This window comes from Leptonychotes weddellii, chromosome 8 (genome assembly GCF_054177405.1).
Source record: "Leptonychotes weddellii isolate Sample4059 chromosome 8, ASM5417740v2, whole genome shotgun sequence".
Lineage (NCBI taxonomy): Eukaryota > Metazoa > Chordata > Mammalia > Carnivora > Phocidae > Leptonychotes > Leptonychotes weddellii.
Genome location: NC_138376.1, coordinates 119,322,368 through 119,336,935, shown reverse-complemented (window position 1 = coordinate 119,336,935; position 14,568 = coordinate 119,322,368). Strand labels below are relative to the sequence as shown.

The 14,568-nt window shown below is 37.8% G+C and overlaps 1 protein-coding gene and 1 long non-coding RNA gene across 2 annotated transcripts in view; both read left to right on the top strand.

Moving 5' to 3' along the window:
* The window catches only part of CNKSR3 (CNKSR family member 3), a 123,746-nt gene that overhangs the window by 9,495 nt on the left and 99,683 nt on the right, over positions 1-14,568 (top strand). The gene's annotated exons all lie outside the window — the stretch shown is intronic.
* On the top strand, positions 3,884-8,012 carry LOC145723148 (uncharacterized). Its single transcript, XR_014148011.1, has 3 exons — positions 3,884-5,324; positions 5,429-7,717; positions 7,934-8,012. It is a non-coding gene; the product is annotated as an uncharacterized LOC145723148 (long non-coding RNA).

Below are 14,568 nucleotides of genomic sequence, written 5' to 3'. Positions count from 1 at the left end.
ATGATATAGAATATTTTGATATACAGTGTATATGCACAAGGTCCACTTAGGGTGTGTGTGTGTGTGTGTGTGTGTGTGTGTGTAGTTTTTGAGAGGGGGGAGGAGGGAGGGGCAGAGGGAGATGGAGAGAGAATCTTCCGATGCGGGACTTGATCTCACAACCCTGAGATCCAGGACTTGAACTGAGATCAAGAGTCGGACGCTTAACCAACTGAGCCACCTGGGCACCCCCCAGTTAGGGTATGTTTTAATGGATTTTTAAATAAGTACCCAGTTCATTCCCTTGTTTTTCTATTTAAGAAACATCTTTCAAAAGCATATAATATGCATATAATATTCCTATCCTAAAAAATTACTTAATTAAATTTTCTGCCATTTTCTTTCTAACTAGTTTTCTTTGCTTAACTAATATATGTAATGTCACCATTAAAATATTGTGCTTTTATTTCCTTAATGTCCACTATCTTTAGATGAAGTCACTAAGTGAATTAAACTCCTTTTGTACTTCTTGTTTTCTTTCTTTATAGAAAATAAAATGTAGAAGTAGTTTTGTGTGGTTATTAACAAAAGAAGTTAATTTAATCCTTAGTGATACTGATTTCACAGTTTTTCTTCTCTATAAATTGCTGTAGCTTGTTTTAATGAAACAACTTGTGAAATTTCCTGAAGTAATGTTATTTTCTCTTCTCTTCCTTTTTCTCACATACTTTCAAGTTTAATTTAGGAGCTCAAAACATCTCTATTTCTGTGTCTAACTGTTAAGTTTCTTATCCTTAAAAAAGCATTCTTCCACAGAAATTAAAAATCCAGAATGAATTTATGACTTTAGTCTTGTGTCGAAGTTAGGATACAATGACTTGCTGACGGGTAGAAAGAGGGTCTTCATAAAGCAACTCTCTTTGGTCTTTTCTTGGAAAGTGACCTCTTCCTATTAAATAGCAATTATTAGAGAATCCTAAGAAGAGATGGAGAGACACTGTGTGGGATTTATTAATGATGTTGTCTCCTTGATATGAAGTCTAAGAAATACATCAGCACTCCGGATGTCAATGTCCTATACAGAGTCTTGTTTTGAAAGTATGATCAGAGGTCGACATAATTGCAGTCTGGGACCATATAGCTGTCTCTCACTGGTGCTGTGACTTTTTGGCAGTCTAGGTGGGTTCACTTTCTGGACTGTTACACTTTAATTTAATTACAAGCTGTTTTGCATAGATGTATAATAGCACCTATGTATTAAAAGCCATGTCTTATAAACATATGTCACTCGAGCAAACTGGAAAGTAACTGCCTTGCCACTGTTTTAACCTATATTATAACACTTTTTACTTTAAATATTTAAAAAAAATGTTCTTGCTATTTTTGACCTATGGTTAATCCACAAAGTGAACTATGCAAATATTAATTCAGATAGAACTTCTGTGCATGTTAAATTTCCATTCTTGGGACAGTTAAAATATCCAGTGTTGTTGGTCAGTCTTTTTCTTTTGTTTGGTTTTATAATTCTTTCTTTAAATTCGCTTTGATGACCATAAAATCATAGTTTGGCATTTGAACAATAGTAGCACATTTGCTATTTTAAAGATGGAGGATGGAGGAACAGTGAAATCAAAACCTTGGGAATTTGGATTTTCTGATCAGTCACCAGAGAATGGATTTTTTTTCCATTTGGCATGGTGACAATGAGAACATTTATTTAGAAGACATGGTCAGAGGGGTGCTTGGCTGGCTCAGTCAGTAGAGCATGGGACTCTTGATCTCAGGGTTGTGAGTTCGAGCCCCATGTTGGGTGTAGAGGTAAATTTAAGAAAAAACAAAACAAAACAAAACTCGCGGTCAGAGAATCTTGAAATTTCTGAGCTATAGAGAATCTTAAATTCTAATACAATTTTATACAAGCAACTCTCTTATTTTTATAGAGATGCAAGCAGAAGAGAAGAGAAGTGATTTGTCTAAAGGCACTTAGCTGTTAGTGGTAGAGACAACTAGACCTGAATTCTCCAGTGTCCAAATTCAATACTCTGTTTACTATACAACAAATTATGAAAGTTGAGATATGGAGAATGAATACAGGGAATTGGGGCGGGATTTTGAAAACAATTATCATGGGGTTCCCTTTCCTAAACTAGCTTTGTTTGGAACCTGTGTCTCAACTAGATGTAGCTAACCAAGTAGTGTCAAGGGGAAAAGGAGTTGAGATTTGCGTTGATGTGTTTCACGCCTTTGAAGTCTGCAAGAGATTTGGAATCCAATTCTAATTTTGACACTAACAATTTTAGGCTTAGATGCCTCAATTATAAAATAAATGGCTTGGACTGAATCTGTGGTTATCAAACTTTAGCCTGGATGAGAATTGCTGGAGGGCTTGGTAAAACTAATTGTCTGGGCTCAATCCTCAAGTTTCTGGTTCAATAGATCCAGGTGGGGCCTGAGAATTTGCATTTCTAATAAATTTGCAGGTTGTCTGAGGATCACATTTTGAGAGCTCACGGCCTAGAGATCATCTTAAAGGTCTTTTACTACACAAAAAAATTCTTAACTTTCTTATCTTAACCTTCTCCGCAAATGAAAGTTAACACTTTGTATTTCAGTGGCTCTCGGAAGGGATGGGGCAGGGAGGTGTTGTATTAACAAAACGAAGTTTTGTGAGATCTTCAGATGAAAGATACAAGTTATTTCCAGAATGATTTTAATATAGTATTATGTTGAAAGTCACAAATGTTGGAACAAGAATGTGAGATACTTTGAGAAAAAGGAACCGTGGAAGAACTCTGCTGTACTGAGTGCATTATAAGTGCCTTCCCATGGAAGCCGATCTCAAAACAAACAGTATTTATTTAAATTGGAGTCAGTGGGAGTTCCTAATGAGAAAAAAATAGAAGATCAAAGCAGTAAGTGAAAAACTGTGAAACAAGAATTTTATAAAACTACTATCTAAAGAATTCTTCAGGTACGAACTTCTCAGTTACATCTTACTCATGTTCTTTCATAGTTAATATGGCATGAAGCCATGGTTTTAATCCCACTTTACTCCTTTCTTAACATTTGATACAAATACGCTTGTTGTTTTTATCAAGGTAAAGGCAGTTCTTTAATCATAACAAAGAAAAATGGGGAAGTCCAAATGTATAGTGGATTCCTTGTTCCTACAGCAGATCCACAGTTTTGCCTGTAGCAATGTTTAGGAATGGATATTGGCTGAGGTGGCTCTGCTGGGGTTTGTTTACTGCAGTTACATTTTGTACTGTATGTAACCTGATTGCTGCATGGATGGACCACTTACTTTTTACATCGTTTATTTGTTTTAGGCCACGTTTTAAAAGAAATATTCCTAAGATTTGGAACATGTCTTTTAAAAAGTAAAAATTGCATTTAAGATGTAAAAATATATCCCCAATATAAAAAAATATTATTTTACATTTGTTTAATTTAAAAATGACCCCCAAATCAATTTAAGTCACTTAAGGAGAAGTAATTTTTGTTCTTCTTTCCTGGTAAAGATCTAATGCTCTGGTGATTTTGTCTTAATGAGATATGACCCTTGTAAGGTGTAAATTTGGAGAAAAGAAAGAAAATAAACACATACCTCTCAGTTGGCTTTCTGTTGACTGCATAACAGTTAAGTGTTTTACCTGTTTTTTCACGGACACAGCAGGGAGGAAGATCTGTGTCTTGCAATGAAAAGTAGCCTGACTGATCATTGAAATACCATCTGGGAAACTTCCTCCAAATAGCTGGAGGGTGTCCTGGACACTGAGGGCCTGGGCAGCCAGTGTCCCCATAGAGCCGCAGAGGAGTGAAGATTAACTGGGGCTCGCTCTTTCTTTTCTCTTTCTTTCTTTCTTTAAGATTTTATTTATTTATTTATTTGAGAGAGAGAGAGAGTACGCACTAGTGTTGGGGAGGGGAGCGTGCAGACCTCCCACTGAGCAGGGAGCCAGACGTGGGGCTTGAACCCAGGAACCCGGGATCATGACCTGAGCCAAAGGCAGATGCTTAACCGGCTGAGCCACCCAGGCGCCCCCTTTTTTTTCTTCATCTGGTTGATTTGTGACATCATCCAATAGTTGTTTTTTAGAAGTTAATTAGGGCAGAAATAGAAAATGAGGCTCATCGTGGCTATAATAAAAACAAAAGTCAGATAGTAACAGTCGTTGTGGAGGATGCAGAGAAATTGGAACCCACATACTTTGTTGGTAGATTGCAGAATGGTACAGCTACTTTGGGAAACAGTGGCACTTCCTTAAACTGTTAAACCTAGAGTTAACTGAGTGAGCGGGCATTCCACTCGTCTTTTTCTTTCTCCTTCTCTCCTTACCCCTTCTCCACATATACTTTCAGACTCACCGCAGTAGAATGTAAGCCCTGTGAGAGCCCAGGCCTGGTCTGTCTGGTTGCTGTTGTCTCTCCGACATCTGGAATGGAGTTTGGCACCCAGCAGGTGCTCAACATATTTTTAATTGAACAAACCACTAAGACGCAGGCATATAATGAAGTCATTAAGAGCACAGGCTTTGGAATTACCCTGCCTCTGTGTGAATTCTGGCTCAACTCTTACTATGGGATCTTGTATTAGTTACTCAGCCTCTTTGAGCCTGTTTCCCAATCTGTGAAATGGGATAGTGATAGCACGGAAGATTTTTGAATGATTTTTCTTATTAAAAATAAAGAAAATTCATTTAGCAAAGTTTTTTTTAAGAATTGTGTAACACTTTGCACCATGTAATATGGGCATCATCTCTGTAGATGCATAAGATGTGGCCCCTGGCCTCCAGATCATAAGGAAATTTTTCCCCTATCAGGGAAGAGATCTGTCTGGAAGAACACACCAAGGTGAATGTACCACATTAGCTAAACCCAGTAGGAGTCCTGGATTAGCCAAACTTTATTGCCAGTTCTTAGTATTAAGGAGACACAGTAATTTTGAAATGAATTCATTACTCTAAATTATTGTGTTATGTGTGAAAACATTAATTTTTATATATTTCAAGTGAACAACATTTAGTCATCATGAGAAAATTGTATTCCATGTCTGGCCCATTTACTTCATTTAAAAACAATGAAAATTAGTACATTGAACACAGAATATATTAAAAATGCCACTTTATTTTTGTCTCCCACTCTTCTTTTAAAATGTATTTTCAGGGGGAGCGGTTTTCCCCTGCCCCTGGATCTTAGCTTAGGCAGGTCCCGTGACTATGGGGCTCACTCTTAGATCATTGTAGTTCTGTTAGGTTTTGATCACACTAGCAGGTTGTGCTTCTTTTGACCTAAAGTTCATCCTAGACCTAAGTTCCAGAAAATACTGGAGTAAAGAATTCACAGTTAAGAAACTTAATGTCTTATAGGAAAACAAAATAGATTTGGGAGACTGGGACCATGCTTCAATATATTCTGTCCTTAGAACCCTACATTCCACGAACTCTAGCTAGTGACGATCAAATTTGAAGGTTTAATCAGCACAAAAACAGTACAGACTTCTGCAAGTGTTGTAAGGTCACTATCGTTGGATAACTACAGTTGGGGCAGTTGGCAAAGTTTCTCAGGAGATTGTGATGCTATCGAGATGTTTTCCAAATGCGGTGGCAAATTCAATCATCGCAAGAGCTGCTAGTTTGGGTGCTCCCGAGCCGGCTGACAACACAAGTGTATCACCAACATCCTTAAAAGAGAGGAGATTTCCCTGGGAAGAAAGAGGGAGAGCATGGGAGGTGGTATATTCTACTTTTTACAAGAGTGATATTAGGAGCTTTTGTGAGGAAGTCATGGCTCTGTTTTTACGGACATATGTATTTATATATTTTAATGTGTTGTAGGAAAAAGGTAAAACAAAAGTTGGCTTTTGTTAAGAAGATCACTGTAACTATAGAATGTTTAGATAATGGTTTCCTGTATGTGTGTGTGTATGTATATATATATACATATACATAATGTGTGTGTGTATATCTTTTTATAATCTTAATACTAGTAAAGAAGCCAAGTATCAACATTCTGCTTTCAGCTTAGGTAGTGGACGGACACATTGTCGCCACTGTCTGTTAAAACTGGAATATCTGTGCTGGCCATCTTTATAAGAGAGGCCCGAAGTGGCTTTTCTGGATAAAGCAAGATTAATTCTGTACAAAGCAGGTCCAATTAAGTAACAACATTTGTGTGACAAAAAAAAATGTATTTAGCCTTGACAAAGTCCTTTATGTGTATTTTACATTGAATAAATAAAAGAGTTTACTAGATAAAAATGTTTTTGGTGGCATCTTATACATGTTAAACTAATAATAATGAGTAATAAACCATTCCTTGGCAAATACTATAGCCAGAGACTATCTTTCCTCCTTTTCTAGCTTAAATAAATTCATTTTACTTTGTAACAAAAGAGATCCCAAGGGTGGTTTTTTTCCCCTCTCTGTTCCTTCATCCACATGTTCAGTGCCTCTCTGGCTCATCACCCAGAGCTGTTGACACTGGTACCTTAGGTTCCAGCACGGCCCTACCAGGTGCAGGCCTCGAAAAGGTTTCAGAGAAACCTTCACTAAGATGTTTGATGGAGGGATGCCTGGGTGGCTCATTCGGTTAAGAATCTGCCTTTGGTTCAGGACATGACCCCAGGGTCCTGGGATTGAGTCCCACATTGGGCTCCTTGCTCAGCGGGAAGCCTACTTCTCCCTCTGCCTACCCTGCTTGTGCTCTGTCTCTCTCTCTCCCTCTGAAAAATAAATAGATAAGATCTTTTAAAAATTTTTTAAAAAGATGTTTGATAGAATCAAGCACATCTCAGTTTCCCAAATCCCAACCTCACTGCTACCAGGACACAACATTGCATAGTCTCAGCTCTGCCCGTAGTAACTACTTGCCAGTGTATCTGAATCTCCATGGCCCTCCCAACATGCAGCAGTTGTATCAGTCTGCATTCCCAAATGCTGTCATGTTACTTTCATGATTGGCACAAAGCTTTATTACAAAAACCTCAGCTGCTGCTTTACCTATTTTTTTTTTTCCTATTCCTAACTCACAGTATCTACTTTTCTAATTATTTCCAAAAGAATGTTCTATAATTCACGTGTACCGCGCCGATTTATTGCTGTCATCTAAATGTCATATAAAAGTAAATCCACTGTACCAGAAAATGGCATCAGGAAACTTATGGCTGAGAAAACAATGTATTATTTAAAAACTAAAACCACATTAGCAAATAAATGCACACAATGAAACAAAAACTATTGTTTCATGGATTAGCTTCTTTTTTTTCAAATTTTATTTTATTATGTTATGTTAATCACCATACATTACATCATTAGTTTTTGATGTAACGGATTAGCTTCTTAATATAGGATTTGCTCCTTAAAAAATGATCATTGGTTATTGCTAACTCTGTTCAGTAAATTTTGGTAACATAGTGTAAAATAAGCATGTCTTGCCCTCCTCTTCTGTTTTTTAACCTAAAGCCCTAATGAAAATACAAAACCTTTTGTTCTGCAGCTTCTCCTAGTGCATTGTTACATAGGTAAAGGCCATACATCTCCTTATGTCACATCACAGTACCCACAGCTGCCTGACCCTTGTCCTATGTTGTAGTGCTTTTAAAATCAGGACTGGATTTTATTTATTTTTGTATTTCCCCCTGGCTCTTAACTTGTCACATAAATTATTAGGGGGAAAAATCTTTCTCATCACTGATTTTTTTTTTTTTCCTGGAAGATGATTTACAAAAAGTAGTAAGGTCGGGGCGCCTGGGTGGCTCAGTTGGTTAAGCGACTGCCTTCGGCTCAGGTCATGATCCTGGAGTCCAGGGATCGAGTCCCACATCGGGCTCCCTGCTCGGCAGGGAGTCTGCTTCTCCCTCTGACCCTCCTCCCTCTCATGCTCTCTGTCTCTCATTCTCTCTGTCTCAAATAAAAAAAAAAAAAAAATTAAAAAAAAAAAAAAAAGTAGTAAGGTCATTGTTGGAATGTACCCTCCAAAAAGAGATAAGGCTTAACTTGTGCCAATTAGTCATTTACTTCAATAGCATGAAAGATTGGGAAAAAAATAAAAGTATCAGGACAGCCTCTCTAGATTCCTTTTTAGCTAAAAATCACACAAGGACCTTTTCGTTTGAATGTTTTAGTTTGCTGCTGCCATTAAAATAACTCTTAAATCACGACTTTTGACGCAGTTACTGCGGGCACGTATTGAAGACTCGCCCGCCTTTGCCCTTCTTTAAAGCGAAGCGGGTCAATAAAAGGGAGAGATAGAAGACGCAGAGAAGGTGCACGCACGCACGCGCACGCGCACAAGGTAAAAGGGGGCTGCGTCTGTGGCCGCTCAGTGGGCTCAGCTGGTGTTTTACGGCCTTTGTGGGTCTTGCTCGGGACAGGGAACTGATGACCATGCTTCATGGTAACCCTGAACACCCAGATGCTGCTGTGTGCTGTATTGTCAAAGAGAACAATAAAGGTGAGCTCACACAGCTAGCAATGTAAACAGTTGTCACAGAGGTGCATGGTCATTAAGCATAAATGTTTATCAAGTTACATAAATTGCTTTAATTACTATTATATTTTTACAGAAAGACAGGCTTTTGATTTCTTGCTTCAGTGTATTTGTAATCGTCCAGAATGTTCCCTGTAAAGCCTATCATTCCTTTCTATCATCATCATTACCAAATCTAACTGCATTTACTCACAGAGTTTTTGGGATTCCTTTGCCTTCTATGGCATTCCCCTATATCCTCAAGCCAAAGTCTTGCTTATGTGTTTGGACCCACACCCTGTCTCCTCCATCCTCACCCACGTGCTTCAGCCCTCAGAACCAAGGAAACAAGCATGAGGTTGGAGGGCTGTGGATCCCAACGGAGGGTGGGTAAGATAATCAATGTTGTAAAAGGGAAGGGAGGCCAAAGTTCAGGGACAGTCATATAAGAATAAGAGGATCCATTGAAATTAAGGGTTGGTTCCCCTTAATCTTGAGTTGTGATCAGGGGTATTGAAGGAGAGGTAGTAGGAAGAAAGGAGAGGAAGTCTGTCGCAAGCCCGGTATTAATCCACCCGCTGACCCGAAGCTACAGACTTCTAACGTGGCTCACTTTCAGGACATGCAGGGTATCAGGGCCATCTCTAACACCTGCATCTAGTCTGGGGAATGCCTACTATGAATATTCTACACTGATGGGAATTTTAGGGGATTAATAATAATAATATGCCAGTTTTGTTTGGAGCTGTATAATTTATGAAGAGGGTTACAGCTAATAACATTGTGTGGTAGGCATTATCATCATCCCCATTTTTAAATAAATAATTTTTTAGAAATTTCAGCTTTACTGGGGTGTAATCGACATCTAAGATTGTAAGATAAAGTGCACATCATGGTAATTTGATATATGTGTACTTTATGAAAGGATGTAGTGAATTCACACATCCATCACTTCATGTATATATCCTTTTTCTCCTCAGTGAGAACATTTAAGTTCTACTCTCTTAGCACATTTTAATTATACTTGTTTTTAACCTGGTAAATTGGGGCTCGGAGAGGAGACGCCCCATAACTCCCTGATGGTCAAGCCAGAGCCCTGACTCATGTCAAGAAAGCCAAGAACACTGAGAGATAAAGCAGTGAAGTGAACTCTGGGCAGAAATGGAAGGAAAAGGGGGAGGAAGGTTGTCAAGGTGGAGGAAAAGAGGGGAAGATGGGAGCCCGAGAAGACAAACTTGCGTCCTCCCCATTTTGTGGTGCTGGCCTCAGTTTATCTTTGTCTTCGTGCAGTCATTTAAGACCTGTGTACAGATTGGTTCACCAATCCGGCCTTTTGAGGGTATACTTCATCTCAGCAAGAATTAATAGCTGCAATTTTGAAAACCTGAAAAAAAAATCCATCTTATTTTTGGAAATCGTTTCCTAAAGTTTTCAGTCTAATCATATTATCAAATTCTGTTTATAAGGAATTTGAAGAGACTGTGAAAGTCCTTCCACTGTGCTGACATCTGGCATCAAATGCTGCTTTTCTGAGAAATCTTAGGAGGCTTTCTCTCCTTGGGATAGCTGGGTTCTGTGGTTTTACCTCTATGTCACCTATAAAATATTTTACCATAGATTATTATTATTATTTTTTTTTAAAGATTTTATTTATTTATTTGAGAGAGAGAATGAGAGAGAGAGAGCACATGAGAGGGGGGAGGGTCAGAGGGAGAAGCAGGCTCCCCGCCGAGCAGGGAGCCTGATGCGGGACTCGATCCCGGGACTCCAGGATCATGACCTGAGCGAAGGCAGTCGCTTAACCAACTGAGCCACCCAGGCGCCCTTACCATAGATTATTAAATATTGAACTGCTTCCCTGCTAATCCTGCTCCTCTCTAATTTTAAAATAAGAAAAAAAAGTTCACTTAGTTTTTAAGTGGCTTTAAAAATCTATTTTTAGATGACAGTATATTCTTGGTCCACTCTTAGCAGTTAGGGGACTGTCGTTCCTCTTATGACTTCTCTCTTGCTTCTTACTCTTGCCTTGTAACTTCCACCTTCAGATCATTTTTCTATAAGTAGAGTCAGGTTTATATGTTATTTACAAGATAATAAGCAGGTCTCTAAATTACCAAATCAGTAGTTCTTAAACTTAGGGTCTCTTTATACTCTTAAAAATTATCAGCCCCGCCCAATTCTTATGTGGGTTTATGTTTGGTATTATCTACCAGTATTTGCCCCAAATAGAAATTAAAACTAAGAAACTTGTGAAATATTAACTTATAATTCATTAAAAGTAGCAATAATGTTAACTGAAATAACGTTCTTTAATAAAAAACGACACCAAACAAAAAGAATTTATGTGAAGAATGGCATTGTTTTACGTTTTTGCAAATGTCTTCAGTATCTGGTTTAACAGAGGATAGCTGAGTTCTCATACCTACTTCTGCATTCAGTGTGTTGCAATATCACACATCTTGCAGCCTCTGGAAAACTCCAGTGCAAAAAAGACAGATAACATCTGAGTTTTATCATGAACATAACTTTGACCTTGTAGAGTGCCTGAGAAAGTCTTGGGGACCATAATGGGTCCCCCAACCACACTTCGATAATTACTGCACTGAATCATCATGATAAGGCTTAAAGGAACCATAGAGATCATTGTTAACTATCATGGTCATACTTAAACCATTCCAAAATGTTGGTTATCTTGTAGATTGCCTTTTCTTGACAATGTTCTTTACATGTGATTTTTTTTTTTTGTGGGGGGGAGGGGGGTAAATTCATTCATCTACCTATCATCAGAAGAGCTTAACATTTGGAAATAAACAATATAGTGTCGTGGTTAAGAAAAATAGTTTTATGAGGTACAGAATACTGTGTGCTTGGTGCTACCATACCTGTTAGAGATAAAAAGACTGAGCAAGAGTTGCTTTATGGACTTTCTAGAAGAACATATCAAAAACCGGTAATAGTGGTTCTTTTTGAAGTGAGGACTGGGGAAAAGAACCCATTTATAGCTCATGAGTTGTTTTTTTATAGGTATATGTATTAGTTTCTCAAAATATGTAGTTAATGACAAAAGGAGAAAACAACAAGCCTTTAGAGTCAGAAAGATTTAGATTAGAACCTTTGTCTGCTACTTATTACCTACAGAACCTTGGCCTAATTACTTGACCTGTTTAATACCCATTTTTTTTTTTTTTTACCTGTAAATTGGAGTTATTGATAGTTCCTACCTCATAAGATTAGTGTGAGGGCTAAATGAGAAAATAATGTCTTGTTCCTGAAGAAGAATATGTTTTACTTATTATTATTACTAGTCATAATTATCATCACTTTATAAATCAAAGGCTTATTTTGAAAGTCAATCTTTGTTTAATTTTTCTGATTCTGAAGCTTCATTAGATGAATATGGTAATGCAATTACAATCATGATCTGCTCATTAGGGGTCCTTAAAAAGTCTAGATTATTTGATCATTTTTGACTGCATCTTCTTATCTTTCTGCTTAAAATCGTTTGTTCTAGACTTCCATGATCACATTTCTCTGCCTCACACCTCTGCTTGGCAACCTTAACAGGGGCCTGGTGCCTAAGTCCATGGTTCCTTACCCCAAGCTGGAATCCCTGGCTCTAGACCAGCCAGTCTGAATTGGCGTCTTGCTCTTTTTGCTCTTGAATGTGCTTCATTATGCCCTGTCATTTCTATATTGGATTTGGAATCATCTATTTTTAGTAACCTTTTAATTTCTTGATTATTCTGCTCAGCTAGGATAAATTTGTAAGTTCCAACTGCTCTGGTTTTGCTTCTGTGTATGTTCCTGTACCGAATGCGTTACTCATTTCCTACTTAACTTAATATCCATATGATTATTTCCTGCATGCTTTTCACCCCATCCTGTTGGGATCTGATCCTTGATGGTCACTTCACAAGTGCTTGTCTGAGCTTCAACTGCTAATTCTTGGTACCTAATAAATCTAAAGACTCCTATATTAATAATGTTTAGGTTGATATGAGAAGCAAATTACTTGGCTTGATGAAAGATGGAGAACATAGAAATATCATTCTCTGATACCTATGAAATACATAGTGTACTCTAGCAGAGATGGGGCTGGGTGAGACAGCATTCCGTAAGGGGTGCTATTTATTAGATTTTGCCAGAATCTTGAGAGCTATTGTCATGAATTCACCTAGACCAGATATTGGTACAAAATAATGGTTACAAAATTATCTATTAGGAAGACAGAAGGATTTATTGAGTATGAAATGAGAAATACATGCATTTTTTTCTATAGAGCTATCATAAATAAATTGTAATGGATTTATAGTGGGTTCAGATATCAGTCCTCAGCAGGTCCTTTTTAGTAAAGAATTGGTGATAAATTTAAGGAGCATAGCTAAGAAAATAGCCTCTATTTTAGTCTAGTCAGTTTCTCAGGATGCTGTTGACATTTTGAGTGGATAATTCTGTGGTCAGGGCTGTCCTGTGCATTGTAGGATGTTTAGCAGCATGCCTGGCCCAGCCTGCTAGGTGGCTGTAGCATCCCCTTAGTCATGACAGTCACAAATGTCTCCAGACTTTGCCAAGTGCCCTCTGGGGGTGGTGAGGTGGTGGTCGAAATCACCCTCTGTTGGGCTAGTCTTTATAAATTTATAACGGTGTGTCTAACTTTTGATTTATTAGTAAAAACAAGTGGAAGAATATTGGACTTTGCTTCATTTTGGTGAGAATATTTGATTATTGTAACTTTTTGTTTTCATTCTTTATTGTTTTGTTCCCCTTAACCAGAATATTAAATTATTACATTTTCTACATATTCTTGTGAAGTTGTTTTATTATCATTATTACTACTATTATTAGTAGTCATTATCTGTTTTCCCTAGTAGATTCTAAGCACCCACGAGGGAAAAAAACTTTTTCTGGACCACTGTATATCCTTGTCTATATTAATGAGTGCCATTTGGTACATGTTTGATAAATATTTGTGGAGTAAGTGAATGAATGAATTCTCATGCTTGAATTGAGAAGCAGTATATTCATGGAGAACTAGGAAAAGGTCAAAAGATCTGCCTTCTGGTCTTGGTTGCTCTGTGGTATCTTTGGCAAATCTTTTTATTTCACTAGCTTTTGATTTCCTCGAAGGGAAAATGATGACCCATGAAAGATCTTGTACTAGTTTCCTAGGGCTGCCATCACAAAGTACCAAGCACTGGGTGGCTTAACACAGAAATTTATTGACTTACTTTGATCTTAGCCTGGAAATCTGAAATCAAAATGTCTGCAAAATGTCCTCAGGGCTATGCTGTCTCTGAAACCTGTAGGGTTTCCTGGCCTCTTCTAAATTCTCATGTTTGCCGGCAATCCTTGTGGTTCCTTAGCTTCCTGATGCATCCATCACTCCAGTCTCTGCCTCTGGTGTTACATGGTCTTCTTCCCCATATGCATCTCTGCCTCTGTGTCTCTTCTTGTCTTATAAGGATACTAGTCATATTGGATTAGGGCCCAACTAATGACCTCATCTTAACTTGATTTCAGCTGTAGAGACCCTATTCCCAAATAAGGTCACATTCACAAGTAGCAGGGGAGAGGGTGGTTAGGACTTCAATGTATCTTTTGGGGGGATACAGTTGAACCCAAAACAGATTCCATTTAATCTGTATGTTGCTATTATGATTTCTGACTTTGCCTGTTGCTCTTAAGTTATAGATCACAATCAAGATTGAGAACAGAATTATAATTTGAATCCAATTTAGAATTTAGATGCTTTCAAAAGAAAGGGCTGAAATCTAACAGTGCTAGAGGAATCTCTGGGGATTGATTTTGTTTAACTGTAATCTACACTATAATGCTGAGCCCACCACCCTGCTTTGCCTCTGTGTTTGCTCAACACCAAACCATGACCATCAATAAAACCTCATCTAACAGTGACAATGGCCAATGGTAATTCTATGCTCATTGCCTGACTGCACTATAGTCTGCAACAAGTTCACCTAAAAATTAATTATAGAAAAGTATATATTTAAAAATCTCCAGAAAATTATATAATAGAATATTACCTGACATGGTTAAGAACTGTAAAGTTAAAGATAGACATATTTTTGTTAATGAAGAACTATCATGGTGATTAAGAGGTCA